We start from the raw sequence: 20,137 nt of genomic DNA, 5'->3' as shown, positions 1-20,137 counted from the left end.
CGAGAAAAAAATCAGACTACGTATAAGCCATGCATAATTGCTATTATTTAAATTAAAATAATTTTTATGGAGTGTTTAGTTCATTTTAAAATTTGTTAAGTCATTATCATTTATTTTAATTGGCAGAAGTTTAGTTTTATCTTTTCGATTAAATACGCGAGGCCGGACTGGAGTTGGAGTATAGAGATAAAATTTAATAATAAGAAAATATTCCTAAATTTAATTTAAGTCAAAAAATAATTTATTTTAAGGTAAAAGAATCTTTAAGGATTTATTTAATTAATTGGAGTTAAGTAGTAAATAAGTTCTTGTATGTCCAATAATTAATTAAAAGCGTAAATTAAAATGTGTAACCAATTGGGATAAATTAATCTAGGTCTATTCTATCTAAGAAATTGTAACTTAACATGTTAATAATTTATTTTAAGACTTAGCCATGCATGCAAGAAAAAATTACTATCCTAAATTAAATTATTAATTCATTAAAATACATAATAAGTGTTTAAAACTTTAAAGAGTTAAAATTCCTGAATTAAGCAATATTTTACCCCATTTTGATAGCAAATTTCGGCAACTCCCTTAAGCAATTTAATTATGCTTGGCAACTCTTCATTTTTGCCACATTTCCTTATCTTTCCTTGGTGTGATAATCCCTTCATTTTTAATCACCAATAATTAATAATTTAAGCAATATCCTAACCTTGTTGTGATAGGAAATCTCGGCCATCACCTATCAAATCTCCCTCAATCCATTAAATATCACATAACATTCCTTATCTCACAAGCTCAAGAATAGTAGGATTTGTTTTGCCATTCAAATCCCCACTTATTTTGCTAACTTCCCCTTCATTAGCTAGCCTTCCTTCCCCTCCTCTCATTAGAAAATTCAGAGAATATCAGCAACAAAAATCGTGAATTGCATCAAGAAAAATAAGAGAGAAAAGTAAGAAAATAAAACTCTGTATCCGCCGAGCCGTGTCCGTCGTTGCGTTTGTTTTCCCCTTAAACAATTTTCAGGCATGTATATCTTGTTCCTTTCTCTTCAATCAAGTCATATAAATATTTTAAAACATTACATGTTCATAATTTATGAGCAAAAACCGAAATTTGACAGCAACCTTACACAAAACCTGCACAGATTTTCTCGGCCACTTCCTTGTGCTTCACGGGTTGTGTTGTGTTTGTGATTTCAGGGATTGGCTCGGTTCCAGGCGCTCAAGGCTGTATCTAGGCATGTTATAGAGTGTGTTAGGAAGGTGATGGTCCATTGGTTCAAGGCCATGCACTCAGGAATCAAGACTTGACAGCAACTTTCCCATAGTTGCAAGTTGAGGCTCGATTTTTGTGCTTGGGTTGTCTAAGGTGTGTGTTCAAACCATGGCTGTCCTAGGGACTGTAGACATGGTTAGAATCCTTCTTTAGCATGTCTAGGACGTGACCAAGATGGCCTTTCAACGCTTGGTTCATGGTCCCATCGAAATTTTAAACAAACAACACAAGTGCCCCTTCGGTTTTCGTTTCTGATTTTTGTGTGAGTGGTTTCGGCTTTTGAGGTTTGGGTGGATCTTGGTTGGCTTTTAGCCCATAGCCATGGTTCACACAATACCTCATGATGCCTAGATCATGCCATGGTCAATCATATGGCCACTGTAATGAAAACGACAACAAAATAAAACAACACACCCCACACGTGCAGCATGGTTCTCGGGTGGGAGTTCTGCGTTGTCTTAGGTGTTTGCTTGGATTTTGGTTGGCCTAGGGCCCTTAGCCATGGTTCAGGCCACACCTTATGATGTTGGGAAGAGGCCATGGTCGGTGGTTCAAGCCATAATGGCCATTAGCTTTGTAAACAAAGCGAAGCAAGCACAGCTGCTGCCACTAAAATTGGACAGCAGCAGTGTTGCGGTTCAGGAGGCTTGTGCAAGTTCTTGGTTGGCTTTCAGCCTATGGCCTTGGACTAAACAATACCCCAATGAGTTAGAAAGGTAATTTTTTGGCCATTTGTGATTTGGTTAGGTTTAGAAGTCGTGCGAGAATTTACGGTGCAATGTGTCAAAATGACTCTCGAAAGAGCGTTTCACGATTTTGGCCTCCATTCACATTTTTCGTGTATTACAGCCCTAAGGATGTATTTTCCATCATTTTAGGTGTATTTTAATCAAGGCTAAACGATGATTCAATGTTGGTTCGGGTTGGTACGAAGCCATGGTTGGATACTAAGTTGGTGGGCGTAATTGTCTCGTTTTTGGTTCGGTTATGAAGTGTTGGTCAAGTTGAGATAATTTGCATGTTCCTCATGTTAGAATTAGGTCGCAGCGAGCCTGGAAACGATCTAACTCGTTCGGTAAAAACATGGTTATATTTATATTAAGTGCATAAAATATAAAATGTGTATTTTTGAGATATATGCGATATGTCTTGTGGCCACCTTACGCGTATGAGATTGCATTACCCGGTGAATTTCGACCGATTTATGATTATGTATGGGTACGAATATCCAGTCCAAGGGTTGTTATGATCTCTACCGCCCAGTATACTGTGGTTTAGTCTGTTCAGACGCTCATGTTATGTTACGGGCCACTTGCGTAGAAACATTATCTCTACCAGAAAATTACGATATGATAATTTATGACAGGGCTCTATCGAGCAAATCTTTTACGTATGATTTTCAGATATGCACGTATTTATAATTACTCATGACACGATTTCACCTTACGCTTTACGATACGATATTTTTACGTTGCACGAAATTTTTGATATATTTACTTGTTATTCACGATATTTGCATGCTGAGTCTTCAGACTCACTAGACTTGATTGTTGTAGGTACTGATGAGGTCGAGACTTGATAGGACTCGTTTTTACGTGTTTTTAGTGTTGGTTTTGAGTCGCATTCATGCATCATATTAGTTTGTTTAGTTTAATTTTGCATCTTTTTAGCATTATTTAGCATTTGACTGACCTCGTGTATTTTGTGATGATTTGTAGGAATTGAACCAAAGAGTGGGAGAAACTTTGGCATAATGTCGAAGAGGATTCGCTAGGGCGGTCAAAAGTGACTGCCCCAGCGAGCATTGTGGTCTGGCCGAGGATTATTTTGCGCAAGTGCCTCGCTAGGGCGGTCAAAAGTGACCGCCCCAGCGAAACCAGGGACATGCTCGAGGAAGCTTATTCGAGGACCTCTCGCTAGGGCGGTCAAAATATACCGCCCTAGCGAGAAGCGAGATTGAGAAAGATTTGTTTCCAAATTTCTAGGGACTCTATCCTACACCATAACCTAACACACGAGAACAGCAGTCGTTTTTCATCTTTTATCAGACTTTTCATCATTTTTCTTGGAGAGGAAGCTAGGAGCAAAGGAGATTTCGAAGACCTCGAGATTTCCACGCGTCGTGGCCGTCATCCATCGTCATCTTTAGTATTTTCATTATTCAGTATTTTATTTCTTACATTGATTGTTGGTTTTTATCATGAATTTCTGTAGCTAAACTCTAGATTTGTTGGGATTTGAGGGGATCCTACCCCGTACTCGGTGTTTAACATTATTTCTCGACGTTTTCATTAGTGAATTGTTTATGCTATTGTTCTTTCGTGTTTCAATCGAAGCCTAGCTAACTTCCTTTGATTATTTCATGTTGTTGATGAGTTCGATAGAATAGTTAACAGTAGGATCAAATATTATAAACCACGGATTTACAATTTTAGTAGATATACGGAATTGGGTACGTGTCGATAGTGATAGTTCACCCGAATGAAAGCTAGTGGATTCCATAGAATGTAATGCAATCTTGAACTGTTAAATATTTGAGGACACTTGAGTACTGCATGTTTTTTATTAGTATTAATATAGCTCGACAGAGTATATTAATTAGTCTAGGGAATTCCGTCGAACGCACGAGTAAAAGTCGAGTGTAATTATTTAAACACGAGTGGTAGGTGAAATGATAATTCCCAACCAATTCATTTCTCATTTGATTTAATCCAAATTAATCATTGCGTTCTTGAACACGTTTTCTTTGCAATTTAATTATTTTAATTGTTTACTTTACATTAGTTTAATCATCAACTCAATTTATCGTTGCTAAAGAAATTTTACTTGAAAATAAAAAGTAGTGTAACGCAGTCCTTGTGGAACGATACTCGTATTCACTTACGTTTATTATAACTTGACTATCGTGCACTTGCGATATTTAAATCGAGCTTTCATTTATAAAATAAATTTTGGGATTATTCACTGTGCAAGTTTTGTTCGATCAAGTTTTTGGCGCCGTTGCCGGGGACCGTTGATTCACAATTTTTTATTTTTCATTTAAATTCTTTAGTATTATTTATTTTATTGTTATTTGATACTCTCATTGTGTTGCAGATTTTTCTTGTGGTGCATGCGAAGATCACTCGAGTTTAAGCTTGAGCCTTTTGACCCCGAGATCGAACGCACAGCTAGACGTCGACTACAGCAGCAAAGAGCGAAGGAAAGAATGGAAGGCGATCAACAAAGGGAGGAGCCAAGGCGTATACCGATGTTGGATTATGCACAGCCGTCTCTTGATGGAGCACGTCCAAGCATCGTAAGACCAGTCATCCGAGCTAATCAGTTTGAGATCAATCCAGCTATCATTCAGATGATTCAGAACACTGTTCAATTTGGGGGAAGTGCACTTGACGACCCTAATTCTCATATAGCTGACTTTCTTGAAATTTGTGATACTTTTAAGTTTAATGGCGTGTCTGATGACGCTGTTCGTTTGCGTTTATTTCCATTTTCACTGAGAGATAAAGCTAAGTCGTGGTTAAACTGTTTGCATGTAGGGTCTATTACTACATGGGAAGATATGGCAAAGGCGTTCCTGATCAAGTACTTTCCTCCGTCGAAGACTATGAAGCTCAGAGCCGACATTACTACTTTTGCTCAATATGAGCAAGAGTCACTTTACGAGGCATGGGAGCGCTACAAGGACTTGTCGAGGAGATGTCCACACCATGAGCTGCCTCTTGGGTTAGTTGTTCAAACTTTCTACTACGGTCTGCTTACTCCTAACCGTACTATGATAGATGCTGCTGCCTGTGGTAACTTACTGAGAAAGACGACGGAGGAAGGATATGAGTTATTGGAGGAGATGGCTGCTAGTAGCTATCTTCCTCAGTCTGATAGGCAGAGACGAGGTGCTGGAGTTAATCAAGTTAATGATTTGTCGGCGGTTTCAGCACAGTTAGAGGCTTTGAATAGAAAGATTGATGGGAAGAGCATGAGTGGGTCGGCTATGCATCTGCAAGAAATTTTCTGTGATAAGTGTGGGGGTGAGCATGATGTGAGATTGCCAAGATGGCAATCCATTCTATGTGCCTGAGGGAGCACCGGTAAAACAAGTGGGATTCCAGAACCGTCCTAGAAATGACCCTTACTCGAACACATATAATCCGGGATGGAGGAATCAACCAAACTTTTCATGGGGAGGTCAAAACAACCAACATCGCCAACAAAGAGGTCCACCATATGTGATGCACCAAGGATTCAAGCCAGAACCGTCTCGGGAGGAGAAGTCCAATTTAAGCAAATGATGACTAAATTTATTTCTGCAACAGAGACGCGATTTCAGAACCAAGATGCATCCATAAAGGGGTTAGAGAATCAAATTGGACAATTGGCTAAGCTGATTGCTAATAGGGAGCAAGGAAATTTACCAAGCAACACGGAAACTAACCCAAGAGAACATGTGAAGGCGGTGGAATTGCGTAGTGGAAAAACACTCGGGTCTAATGAGGAAAAGACCAAGCACGGTGAGGATGAGGTGAAAAATCGAGGAGGTAAGTCTTCTAACTCTACATCTACACCTATTGCACAGAATAAAATTGTTATCCCTCCACCTTTTCCTGCACCAATGAAGAAAGCTAAATTAGATGCACAATTTGGTAAATTTCTTGAGATATTTAAAAAATTGCATATTAACATTCATTTTGCTGATGCTTTATTGAATATGCCAAGTTATGCAAAATTCTTGAAAGATATCTTAGCAAATAAGCGGAAGCTAGAAGATCATATGACGGTGAATTTGACAGAAAATTGCTCCGCTTTAGTTCAAAACAAGATGCCTCCGAAGCAAAAAGATCCAGGGAGTTTCTCGATACCTTGCATTATTGGTGACATTAATTTTCATAAAGCTCTATGTGATCTTGGTGCGAGCATTAATCTGATGCCTTTTTCTGTGTTTAGGAGACTGGGATTAGGTGAACCCAAGCCAACTAGGATGTCGTTGCAGCTGGCTGACAGATCTGTCAAGTATCCACGTGGGATTATCGAAGATGTTCTGGTGAAAGTGGATAAGTTTATTTTTCCTGCAGACTTTGTGGTACTTGACATGGAGGAAGATTTAGAGATGCCTTTAATCCTAGGGAGACCGTTTCTGGCTACAGGGAAAGCACTGATTGATGTTGAGGAGGGGAAATTGAGACTGAGAGTTGGAGAAGAAGAAATTATTTTTGATGTTTTCAACACTCTCAAGCACACAATGCACAATGATAGTTGCTTTCGTATTGATGTCTTGGATTCGCTTGTTTGTGATTTTGTGCAGGATGGATTGAAAGAACCATTGGAGGCCACTCTCACTACTGAAAAGCAGGAGGACGAGCTAGACGAGGAAAAGATGGAGATGGTAGCTCATTTGAATGCCATTCCACCTTGGAGAAAGCAAGTGAGGCTTAGACTAGAGGAATTGGGAGACAGAAAAGATTTAATGCCTCAAAAGTCAAGCCTAGAGGAGCCACCTACTTTGAAGCTCAAACCATTACCTCCACATCTCAAGTACGTATATCTAGGAGAAAATAATAAATTGCCTGTTATTATTTCCTCTTCTTTGACAGATGATATGGAGAGTAAGCTCTTGGGAGTCCTCAAGGAGCATAAAGGAGCGTTCGCTTGGAAGGTTTCGGACATAAAAGGGATAAGTCCTTCGATCTGCATGCACAAAATTCAGATGGAAGATAAATACTCACCTCTAGCACAACCACAAAGGAGACTCAATCCAAAGATGCAAGAGGTAGTAAAAGCTGAAACAATTAAACTTCTGGATGCAGGTATTATCTATCCTATCTCTGATAGTGCGTGGGTAAGTCCTGTACAATGTGTGCCTAAAAAAGGTGGGATTACTGTTATTGCTAATGAAAAAAATGAGTTGATTCCCACTAGAACTATTACGGGTTGGCGTGTATGCATAGATTATAGGAAATTGAATGATGCAACCCGTAAAGATCACTTTCCCTTGCCGTTTATCGATCAAATGATTGAACGATTAGCAGGTCATGAATTTTATTGCTTTTTAGATGGATATTCGGGATACAATCAAATCACAATTGCACCTGAGGACCAAGAGAAAACTACTTTCACTTGCCCTTATGGTACTTTTGCGTTTAGGCGTATGCCCTTTGGTTTATGCAATGCACCTGCAACATTTCAAAGATGCATGACCGCTATCTTTCATGACATGACTGAAAATTTCCTTGAAATATTTATGGATGACTTCTCTATTTTTGGCTCCTCATTTAATGAATGTTTAGAGAATTTGAACTTGGTGTTAGTTAGATGTGAGGAGAGCAATTTGGTGTTGAATTGGGAGAAGTGTCATTTTATGGTTCAAGAGGGGATTGTGTTAGGACATAAGGTATCGGAGAATGGAATTGAGGTTGACAAAGCCAAGGTGGAAGTAATCAAAAACTTACCCCCACCTTCATCAATAAAAGGAGTTAGAAGTTTCCTAGGGCATGCTGGTTTTTATAGGCGTTTCATTAAAGATTTTTCCAAAATTGCTAAACCTTTATCCTCTTTGTTGATGAAAGATGCTGAATTTAATTTTGATTCTACTTGTCTGCATGCATTCGAGATACTCAAGGAAAGCTTGGTGACAGCACCTGTTCTGACTGTCCCTGATTGGGAGCTACCGTTTGAGGTGATGTGCGATGCTAGTGATACAGCTGTTGGTGCGGTGCTGGGTCAAAGGAAGAACAAGGTATTTCATACCATCTACTATGCAAGTAAGACTTTAAATGATGCTCAATTGAATTACGCTACTACTGAAAAGGAATTGCTTGCTATAGTATTTGCTTTCGACAAATTTCATCCATACCTTGTTCTGTCTAAAGCAACTGTGTATACAGATCATTCTGCCCTAAAATACTTGCTTGCTAAGAAAGATGCGAAACCTAGGTTAATTAGGTGGATTTTATTATTGCAAGAATTTGATCTCGAAATTCGAGATAAAAATGGTGTGGAAAATGTAGTTGCTGACCACCTGTCTAGGCTTGAGCATATTAGAATTAAGGGCAGTGACGATGATATTGATGACTGGTCTCCTGATGAACAATTGCTTGAGGTAAATGCGTACCTTTGGTATGCCGATTTTGCAAATTTTCTTGTCACTGGCACACCTCCACCTAATTTATTGTTTCACCAAAGAAGAAATTTTTTTCAGACGTGAAATATTATTTTTGGGAGGAACCGTTCTTGTTTAAGATTTGTGCAGACTCCATGATAAGAAGATGTGTGGCGGAGGAGGAAACCAATCAAATTCTGAACCATTGTCATGACTGTGAGGTAGGTGGTCACTTTGGACCCATACGGACGGCATCTAAGGTACTTGAATGTGGCTTCTATTGGCCAACTCTTTTTAAGGATGCTCGTTTGTATGTTCTCAATTGTGATAGATGCCAACGCACAGGTAATATTTTCAACCATCATGAGATGCCTTTAAATAACATTATTGAGTGTGAAATATTTGATGTGTGGGGGATTGATTTTATGGGTCCTTTTCCTGCGTCTTTTGCAAAAAAATTTATTCTGGTGGCAGTGGAGTATATTAAATGGGTGGAGGCAGAGGCTTGTGCTACTAATGATGCACAAGTGGTGTTAAAATTTTTGAAGAAACATATTTTTAATCGATTTGGTGCACCACGTGCAATCATAAGTGATGGTGGCACCCATTTTTGCAACAAAATTTTTGATAAACTGTTGGGCAAATATGGTGTCACCCACAAGGTTTCCACTCCATACCATCCCCAAACTAGTGGACAAGTTGAAGTATCCAATCGAGAAATTAAGAGGATTTTAGAGAAGACGGTTAATGTGAATAGGAAGGACTGGTCCATTCGGTTAGATGATGCTTTGTGGGCGTATCGTACTGCTTTTAAAACACCTATAGGCACTACACCATATAGGTTGCTTTTTGGTAAAGCATGTCATCTACCAGTCGAATTAGAGCATAGAGCATATTTGGCGACCAAAGCACTAAACTTTGATTTTGCTCTTGCAGGTGAAAAACGATTGCTGCAGTTGAATCAGTTAGATGAGTTTCGGGGAAGAGCTTATGATCTTGCACTATCTTACAAGGAACGCACCAAACGAGCCCATGACAAACACATTATAAGAAGGGAATTCAAAGTGGGTGAAGCGGTGTTGGTATACAATTCTCGCTTACGACTCTTTCCGGGCAAGCTAAAGTCAAGGTGGTCAGGACCATTCACTATAGCCAAGGTGTTCCCATCGGGTGCAGTGGTGTTGCATGATGGCAAGGACGGGACATTTACTGTGAAGGCTCAAAGATTGAAGCACTATATCGGTGGCACAATTGAGCCACAAATTGGAGTTACTCGGCTCCATGACAGTCATTGAGGACATGGGTGAAGAGTCGAGCTCTAGACTATAAATTGAGAACTACTTCTACTCCTTATTTTGATTTTGATTATATTTTTTTTAGTTATTAATCGAATCATTTGCATTTAGGTAGTTGCATGGCATTGCATTCAAATTTTTTTTCCCGAACACTTCTCGCTCGGGCGGTCAGTTTACTCGTTTTTTAAAAAAAAAAAAAGTCTTTTGCGAAAATGTCTCGCCAGGGCGGGAAAAATATACCACCCTAGCGAGTTGCGCAGATTAAAAATTTTTCTCCCCGAGAACTTCTCGCTCGGGCGGTCAATTTTGACCGCCCTAGCGAGTCGCACAGATTAACAAAAAAATTTTTTTCCGAAAACTTCTCGCTCGGGCGGCCAGTTTTGACCGCCCTAGCGAGTCGCGCAGATTATAAATACTTTCCTCTTCTCTTTTCCTCCCCACTTCGAACCCTACTACTCCCCTCCGATTTTCGGCACCCCCCCTCCATCTTTTGTGCTCAATCCTTATTATTTGGTGATTTTTCAGGGCAAAGACTCAATCTTGGTCCATACACTCCACGAGGAAGCATTTAGGCTACAAGATTTTCTTCTCCGGCGGTCTTTCAAGCAACTCCGGTCATCTTCCACATATTCCGGTGAGCTTCTCCAGCGACCCTCAACAATTTTCCGGCGGTTGGATACTTTGTGCACTCCAATCTCTACATGGCACCCAAAAGATCTAAGGTAACTCACGGTGCTTCTAGTTTGTGAATGAAAAAACTAGGGAGAGATTTGAGCATGCTAGACTACATAGGAAACCAATCCCTGAGCGTGGATTTAGCTCGTTTCTTATCGGTCAATTTTCGGAGTCCCAAATAGAAAGAAGAGGGTGGAATACCTTTGTAGCACAACCGAATGCAGCAGTGGTTCCGGTTGTGCGTGAATTTTATGCCAATGCTCCGGAGGGAAATGAATCGAAGGCATTTGTGAGGGGACATCTAGTCCCGTATGATCCCAAGACGATCAATGATATGTTGGGTTTACCGTCGGTGGACGATTCGGTGTTTCAGGCGTGGGTGCTTAACCCGGATTATGATTTGATCATTCGCACACACTGTTATCCGGGCACCACGTAGAAACAACCGGGGACTTACACGGCCTTTCTTGAAAAGTTTTTGAAAGTGGAGGGGGCATTGCGGTATGCATTCTTGTCTAAGAGATTGATGCCGGTCGGTCATACGAGTGATGTGCAGCGTGAGCGGGCGGTTGTTCTCTATGCTTTCTGTACTGGGATGGTGATTGATGTGGGCAGGCTCATTTTCGGACAGCTTAACATGTGCATTAATAGCAGCAATTTGGCTTTTTACTTCTCGACGATAGTGACTGAGCTGTGTGCCCGAGCGGGGGTGATATTCGAAGACGATGATGAGTGGTTACCGCCGATGAGAGCCATTGATGAGGCTCTCTATAAATCCAAGAGGGAGAAGAGACAGGCTGAGCTGCCCGAGGAGGTATTTTTCGATTATGGGATAGCAGCTCAACCACCTCCGGCCTTAGGACATGCACCACCACCCCCGCAGCCACGCCGCCATGCCATGCGAGATCGCGTCGCCGAATTGGGCGCTTGGGCCCATTATCAGACGCAGTACCAGGCCATTAATCAGGCATATATTCAGAACATCGAACACCTGGTGCAGGGGATCTCAACTCATTTGGGCATCGACACTTCCGGACGGCCACCTACACCCGCATACCCGCCACCCTTCCAATTTCAGTACAATTATCATATGCCCCCAGCAGCTGAAGAGGGAGTTCCACCGCCGGAGAATGAGGAGGAGGATGATTTCTGATCAGGGGAGTTTACTGTTTCCCCTTTCTTTTTATTTTGCATATTCTATCTTTGCATTTAAATTCATGAGTTTTTTTTATGTTATTAGTGTTTGTTTCGTTTTGTGCACTGAGGGCATTGCACAACTCTAGTATGAGGGGGGTAGATTGTTATGTTTGCTTAGTTAATTGGTTTTAAATTGTTGCATTTCTTTTATTTGGTGTCGTTTATGGTGAGAAGACATAGTGTATGAGCCAATGATGATGTTGAATTGATAGTATACAAAAGTATTGATTGGGTCACCTCATGAATGGTACTCTTGATTGTTAAAGCATGAATTTTGGCACAAAGTTGAACTTTTTGAGCACATATGTGTGGGGACTAGAATTTTGTAGGAATAATGGTGAAATTTGAAGTTTTGTGTGGTTAACTTGAAAGGCATCATTTATGAGTTGATTTAGCATATAAACCCGTGAAAATAAGTCACTAATTGGGACCTTGAATGAGAACATGTGATTTTCCTTGAACTTCACATATACCCCCTTTTTCAATGCACTGAATTAAAATATCATACTCCTAACCAGCTGTAATCCAAAGTATATATTCTTAGCCTAGGGAGTACACGTGTGAAAATTGTGCATCAAAATATATATATATATATATATATATCGAAAAAGAAAAAATCGGTGGAGATGTAAGGTGAGGGGGAGCCGAAATAAAAGGAATGAAATTCTATTCCTGGGCTAAAAGTTGGAGATGTAAGGAGACGAGGAAAGTCAGACGAAAAGTCTTGACGATTGCACAATGAAAATGATCGGTGTACTCCCGACTGTTAGCCACTTGAGCTTATTTTCCTTCTTTTCGACTCCCTTCTCTGCACTTAAGAATCGAATAAAGTTCAAATTATGGTTAGTGATAAATGGACACGGGGGTGCATGCTAGTGAGACTTGTATTGAAGTGCTAATTGAGTGACTCGCATGATCGGATGATTGATCTATTTGAAGTACGAATGACTAGACCCATCATGACACACACACACGTTCAAATTAGTGTCGAGATTTATGTGTAGATGAGAATGAGTATTCGTTTGTGATTTGACTTGATTATGATTTGTATGTGGGAAAGTTCACTGAGGCATGAGCATAAAAGTGTTAACTCACCATTGACATTTACTTGTGTTGGTTATTTCTTGTTTGAGTATTTTGTGTTTGTTGTGTTTGTTTAGAATCTCGTGCTTTAACCTATTTTGCTCGAGGGCGAGCAAAAGGTTAGTATGAGGGGGTTGATAGGACTCGTTTTTACGTGTTTTTAGTGTTGGTTTTGAGTCGCATTCATGCATCATATTAGTTTGTTTAGTTTAATTTTGCATCTTTTTAGCATTATTTAGCATTTGACTGACCTCGTGTATTTTGTGGTGGTTTTGTATGAATTGAACCAAAGAGTGGGAGAAACTTTGGCATAATGTCGAAGAGGATTCGCTAGGGCGGTCAAAAGTGACCGCCCCAGCGAGCATTGTGGTCTGGCCGAGGATTATTTTGCGCAAGTGTCTCTCTAGGGCGGTCAAAAGTGACCGCCCCAGCGAAACCAGGGACATGCTCGAGGAAGCTTATTCGAGGACCTCTCGCTCGGGCGGTCAAAATATACCGCCCTAGCGAGAAGCGAGATTGAGAAAGATTTGTTTCCAAATTTCTAGGGACTCTATCCTACACCATAACCTAACACACGAGAACAGCAGCCATTTTTCATCTTTTATCAGACTTTTCATCATTTTTCTTGGAGAGGAGGCTATGAGCAAAGGAGATTTCGAAGACCTCGAGATTTCCACGCGTCGTGGCCGTCATCCATCGTCATCTTTAGTATTTTCATTATTCAGTATTTTATTTCTTACATTGATTGTTGGTTTTTATGATGAATTTCTGTAGCTAAACTCTAGATTTGTTGGGATTTGAGGGGATCCTACCCCGTACTCGGTGTTTAACATTATTTCTCGACGTTTTCATTAGTGAATTGTTTATGCTATTGTTCTTTCGTGTTTCAATCGAAGCCTAGCTAACTTCCTTTGATTATTTCATGTTGTTGATGAGTTCGATAGAATAGTTAACAGTAGGATAAAATAGTATAAACCACGGATTTACAATTTTAGTAGATATACGGAATTGGGTACGTGTCGATAGTGATAGTTCACCCGAATGAAAGCTAGTGGATTCCATAGAATGTAATGCAATCTTGAACTGTTAAATATTTGAGGACACTTGAGTACTGCATGTTTTTTATTAGTATTAATATAGCTCGACAGAGTATATTAATTAGTCTAGGGAATTCCGTCGAACGCACGAGTAAAAGTCGAGTGTAATTATTTAAACACGAGTGGTAGGTGAACTGATAATTCCCAACCAATTCATTTCTCATTTGATTTAATCCAAATTAATCATTGCGTTCTTGAACACATTTTCTTTGCAATTTAATTATTTTAATTGTTTACTTTACATTAGTTTAATCATCAACTCAATTTATCGTTGCTAAAGAAATTTTACTTGAAAATAAAAAATAGTGTAACGCAGTCCTTGTGGAACGATACTCGTATTCACTTACGTTTATTATAACTTGACTATCGTGCACTTGCGATATTTAAATCGAGCTTTCATTTATAAAATAAATTTTGGGATTATTCACTGTGCAAGTTTTGCTCGATCAAGACTGAGGGCGGAGACCAGTGAGCTAGCTTGGGTCAGCAGTAGTAGGAACTTGAGGACCTCATGTTTCATGTTTCAGTTCATTCACTATTTTATGTTCAAACTCAGTTTTAATATGTTGAATGATTTTTAAGTTGTTTTGAAACTCAATATTTACTTCTAATGTTATTTTAAAGTTAAATTCATTTATCAGTTTATTTTATGTATAATGCATGTTATTTATTTAAAGAGAAAATTTTTAATTAATTCCGCAAATTTACGAGTACGAAATACGGACCTCTACAGTTGGTATCAGAGCCTATGTTCTTGTAGAGGGTTGTACTACTACTGACTTCGAGAAGCTCATGAAGTCACGTCTTTGGTCTGTAAGTTTTACGTTTACGCACTTCGTTTAAAGCATGAAACATTTTAACAGCATGTTTTCATGAAATGTTTTATGTCAAGATTATGATTATGCAGTATTTATTTAAATTTAAAGAAATAATGGAATTATGCATGTTGTTTACGTATGGGTTATATGTATGGAACAGTATGCCTCCTAGACGCATTCCTGAGCGCTTGAGAGATGATGAGCATCATCATGAGGACGGTGAGGATCATAAGCAAAAGAGAGATTTACCACCACCCCCTCCACCGGACATGAACGCCCAGATGTTAGCCGGAATGACTCAATTCTTCGCACATTTTGCGGGGAACAATGCTGGGGTAGCCAGGCAGACAGGACCTGAGGCTACCTACGAGCGGTTCATGAAGATGAGGCCGAAGGAGTTCTCAGGGACGACAGATCCTATGATTGCAGAGGTCTGGATTAAGTCCCTCGAGGTTATCTTCGAGTTCATGGAGCTTGGAGACGAGGATAGGGTTCGTTGTGCGACCTATCTGTTTGGAGGATACGCTCGCTTGTGGTGGGAAGGAGCATCTGTAGCCCTGAATTTGGCTACTCTGAGCTGGACGCGCTTTACATAAGTATTCTACTCTAAATATTTTACTGACAAGGTGCGTTCCAGGTTGACCAGGGAATTTATGACCCTGAGGCAGGGAGACATGACTGTTACGAAGTTTATATGTAAGTTTGAGAGGGGCTGCCATTTCGTGCCACTGATTGCAAATGATGTTGGAGCCAAGTTGAGGTAGTTTATGGATGGTCTGCGGCCGATCTTGCACCGTGATGTTAGGGTGGCTGGCCCTACAACCTATGTTGTCGCTGTCTCCAGAGCTCTAGCTGCAGAGCAGGACCAGAATGATATTGAGAGAGATCGCCAGGGCAAGCGACCAGTCCAAGCGCCGCACCGCCCTCCTCAGCAGCAACATCACAGTAAGAAGCCTTTCCACGGCCCATCCAGGAACAGAGGACAGCAGCAGCAGAGACGTGTAGTCCCGAGGGCCACGGAGTACCCAGTCTATGCCAAGTGCTCACGCCGCCATGCTGGAGTTTGTAGGTATGGTTCCGGGATGTGCTACAAGTGTGGTAGTCCTGACCACTTACTGAAGAATTGCCCTCAGGGGAGTCTTCCTACCCAAGGCAGAGTTTTTGCCCTCCATGCAGCGGAGACGAACCTGGAGACAATGCTCTTGACAGGTATCTTAAAGCTTTAAGTTTATATTTGAAAGTTATTGTTTCGAGGGTTTAGGTTGAGATTCTGAACATAGAATTGATAATAGGATTTCATGTTCTAATCAGTGTTACTTTCGGGAATTTAGAATAGAAGAACTTCGACATTCGCATGTCTATAAGTTTAGTTCTTGTAATTATTGGTTTAGCATGATGTTCCAACCTTTCAGGGAGAATTTTTTAAAGCTGGTTCAGCTACGAATGTCTTGATAGATTCAGGGGCTACACATTCGTTCATTTCGGAGACCTTTGCGAGTTTTCTCCAGATCAAGACCATTGGGCTAGATGTAGCGTATTCGGTAGTACTGCCTTCTGGAGAGGAGCTGGCAGCTACTAATGCTGAGACATATACCTCGAACTTCATGGTAATCTTGTTTATGCGGATCTTATCGTATTGCCGGTGCCAGAATTTGATATCATTCTGGGTATGGACTGGCTATTAAGGAACAGAGTTTTGATTGACTTCCAGCGGAGATCTGTTCTAGTCCGACCTCTTGGGAGAGAGCAGTTCTTATTCGAACCAGACAGGTACTTTCCTTTACCGCGTATTATACCTTGTATCCAGGCTAGGAAGCTCATGCGCAGAGGGTGTCGAGCGTTTTTAGCGACTTTTGTATCTGTTCCCGAGACACCCAGTCAGTCGGCCTCAGATGTCCCAATTTTTAGGGACTTTCTAGACGTGTTTCCTGATGACGTCTCTGGTATGACACCTATGCGGGAAGTGGAGTTTTCTATTAAGCTTATGCCTGGTACCGCACCGATATCAAAAGCACCATACCGATTAGCACCAACAGAGATGGCAGAACTCAAGAAGCAGATTCAGGAACTTCTTGACAAGGAGTTCATTCGTTCGAGTTTTTCACCATGGGGCGCGCCAGTCTTATTTGTGAAAAAAAAGAATGGTTCGATGAGGCTCTGCATTGATTACCGGGAGTTGAACAAGGTTACAGTGAAGAACAAATACCCACTTCCGAGGATTGAAGATTTATTTGATCAGCTGCAGGGAGCTTCAGTATTCTCAAAGATTGATCTGTGTTCTGGTTATCACAAGTTGAGGGTGAAAGATGCCGATGTTCTCAAGATTGCTTTTAGGACTCGTTATGGCCACTTCGAGTTCCTTGTGATGCCTTTCGGTTTGACAAATGCGCCAGCTATCTTCATGGATCTCATGAATCGCGTATTTCAGCCGTACCTTGATCAGTTCGTGATAGTATTCATAGACGACATTCTCGTCTACTCAAAGAATCATGAGGAGCACAGCAGTCATCTGACCGCAGTTTTGCAGACCTTACAGAAGCACCAGCTATTCGCGAAGTTCAGTAAGTGTGAGTTCTGGTTAGAGAAGGTGGCGTTCTTAGGCCACATCGTTTCTAGTAGCGGTATCGAGGTAGACCCAGCGAAAGTTGCAGCAGTCAGAGATTGGGTTGTGCCGCAGAATGCATTAGAGATCCGTAGTTTCTTGGGCTAGCAGGATATTATCGGAATTTTATTCAGGGATTCTCCTCTATCGCAGTTCCACTCACGTCGTTGACAAAGAAGAATGCGAAATTTGTGTGGAGCGATGAGTGTCAGAAGAGCTTCGATACTTTGAAGCAAGCCCTTATCTCAGCACCAGTATTGGCCATGCCGTCAGGGCCCGGAGACTTTTGTTTTGTATACCGATGCTTCGAAGCTCAGTTTAGGCGCAGTGTTGATGCAGCATGGGAAGATAATAGCGTATGCTTCTCGTTAGTTGAAAATCCATGAAAAGAATTACCCTACCCACGATCTAGAGTTGGCAGCCGTAGTTTTTGCCTTGAAGATTTGGAGGCATTATTTGTACGCAGAGAAGTGCCAGATCTTTACCGACCATAAGAGCCTCAAATACTTCTTTACGCAGAAAGAGCTGAATATGCGTCAGAGGCATTGGTTGGAGCTAGTGAAGGACCATGACTGTGACATTAGCTACTGAAAGGGATCGATTTTAGGTGCCCGAATTCGCAACGGAAGCAATAAAATTATCGAAAATCATATTTATGTACCATAAATTTCGAGCACCACATGTACTAGGGTGTAGCATATACAAAAACACAACTATGACATTCATAGGGTGTAAAGAAATCATACCAATCAACCTCTTGAGGTTGATGATGGCTCCAACTAAGGTCGAAACACCTTAGCTCTTGTATGGCAAGAACTTCTACATGCTTCCAAAGAGCACTCCTTGCTCTAAAATAAAGCCCACCACCAACTAGGTAGATCCCCTCATATCTTGCACTAGAAAAATATGAGGATTTTTCAAGGAGAAATGATTTCTTTCCTCAACTCTTGAAGAAGAAAATTGAGAGAATTTTTGGGAGAAATCTTCTAAAAATTTCGGCCATGCCCCATGGAATGAAGGGGAGGGAAGACTAGTCTTGGTTGTGGGAAAAGGTGTTGTGTATTCCAAAGGCATGCCATGCCTTGGATGTTGCAAAAGTTGTCTCCCAACTTTTCACCTCCCATGCATGCAAATCTATTTGGGCTTGCAATAATTACAAGGCCAATGGACTTTTATTTTAAATTTCTCAAACACATTTGAGCCCATTTAAGGTTTACTTGATTTTACTCAAGCTCACTAGTTTAATAATTATTTCTAATTGGGCTCTACAAGGCCCAATATTGTTTAATTAATCCAATACTTGAATTAATTTAATTATTTGGACTCTACTAGGTCCACTAGTGTTTAATTAATTCAACACTTGAATTAATTTAATTTAGTCAATAATAATGTTTATGAAAATCACAATTTTCAAATACATTATTTATTTTGCCAACCTTTTTTTAATTTAGGAACACATTCATAAATTAAAAGTTACATTTCTCTTATAGAAGTCATACTTCTATTTTCCTTACGCTTATAAACTCATTTATAAACCGTTCAACACATTGAACTATTTTACTTCTCAACGGGATCTAGAAAGCTAGTACTTGTGTGGCCCTCAATGGTTCATTGATACAACTAGCCGTGGGTTCACATCTCCATGTGATTCGGACTAAACATGTCCTTATATGAGCATACCCCAATTGCTCCATTCTTACTTATCAACTCCTTGATAACAAGAACGTCAGAACTCAAGTCTGATAGTACCCAACCAATCATGTTAAACGCCTAGCAGCATCGCTTACATGATTCCCTAGGTATCAAATGATAGTGCCTACAAGAACCATTCAATTATGGTTAGCGTAAAGTACGGTCCCTTCAACTCATATATCCCGACCGATTCGACAACCATTGGTTTATCGAGAGTTTTCAATGAATCGATACTATGTGTAGTTGAATCGATGGTGTAATCTATGAAACCCCTTTCATAATTACCACCATACTCTTATCAGAGATTTCAACCTACATACACATAAGAACACATAGGATATCCATACCCGAATGTAAGCGGTGAATCCCATACTACAATGAATCGACTCCTATATGTTTCGACAGAACACCCAACCTTGCCACCTGATGACCCCATGAGAGTCGGTAAACAAGTCAAAGTGTAATTCTAGCACATAGAGTCTCAATGTTGTCCCGGGTCATAAGGACTAATGGTGTACAACCATAAACTAGGACTTTTCCACTCGATAAGTGAGAACCACTTGGAAAGTCCTTTATGGAGGGTTGTTCAGTGCACTCTACCAGGAGCACCTATCTGCATGCTCGGACATCACAATGTCCCCTACCAATGAAACATGGTACTCACATCGCAGATACTAGTCTCGAACTCGAGCGGCCTATATCCTTCTTAGTGGCGGCTGAATCGACTAGGAACCGTTTAGAATATACAGTGTTACAAATATGAGTTTCATGATACTCATCATATGAACATCTCATATTCTTTCTACTATTTGTATATTCAAGGGCTTTATCTATGCAACTAGCATGGGTATACAGATAAAGAAATGCCAAAATGATAAATTCAAATACTACTAAAATAAAGACTGTTTATACATAGAGTTTCATTGTGAACACTCGGCCAACACGTGGCTCGACGTGCACCTACTCTAACAATCTCCCACTTGCACTAGAGCCAACTACCCATATGCTTCAAACCCATCGATTCGCGATGCTTCTCGAATAATGGTCCAGGTAAAGGCTTAGTTAGCGGATCAGCAACATTATCTGCGGAGCCGACTTTGTAAATCGTGACATCTCCTCTTTCCACGATCTCTCTGAGGATGTGGTACTTTCTCAATACGTGTTTGGACTTTTGATGAGACCTCGGCTCCTTTGCTTGAGCAATGGCTCCCGTTTTGTCACAAAACACCGGGACAGGAGCAACTCCATTAGGAATGACGCCCAACTCTTGGACGAAATTCCTTATCCAAACAGCCTCCTTTGGTGCAGCTGATGCA

At 40.5% G+C, this 20,137-nt stretch overlaps 1 non-coding gene across 1 annotated transcript; it reads right to left on the bottom strand.

Moving 5' to 3' along the window:
- Positions 1-4,879: 4,879 nt before the first annotated feature.
- On the bottom strand, positions 4,880-4,986 carry LOC142538121 (small nucleolar RNA R71). The gene has a single exon (XR_012818661.1). It is a non-coding gene; the product is annotated as a small nucleolar RNA R71 (small nucleolar RNA).
- Between the last annotated feature and the right edge of the window lie 15,151 nt (positions 4,987-20,137).

The sequence above is a fragment of the Primulina tabacum genome, chromosome 2 (assembly GCF_025594145.1).
Source record: "Primulina tabacum isolate GXHZ01 chromosome 2, ASM2559414v2, whole genome shotgun sequence".
Taxonomy (NCBI): Eukaryota; Viridiplantae; Streptophyta; class Magnoliopsida; order Lamiales; family Gesneriaceae; genus Primulina; species Primulina tabacum.
This window is presented reverse-complemented; position numbering and strand designations above follow the sequence as displayed.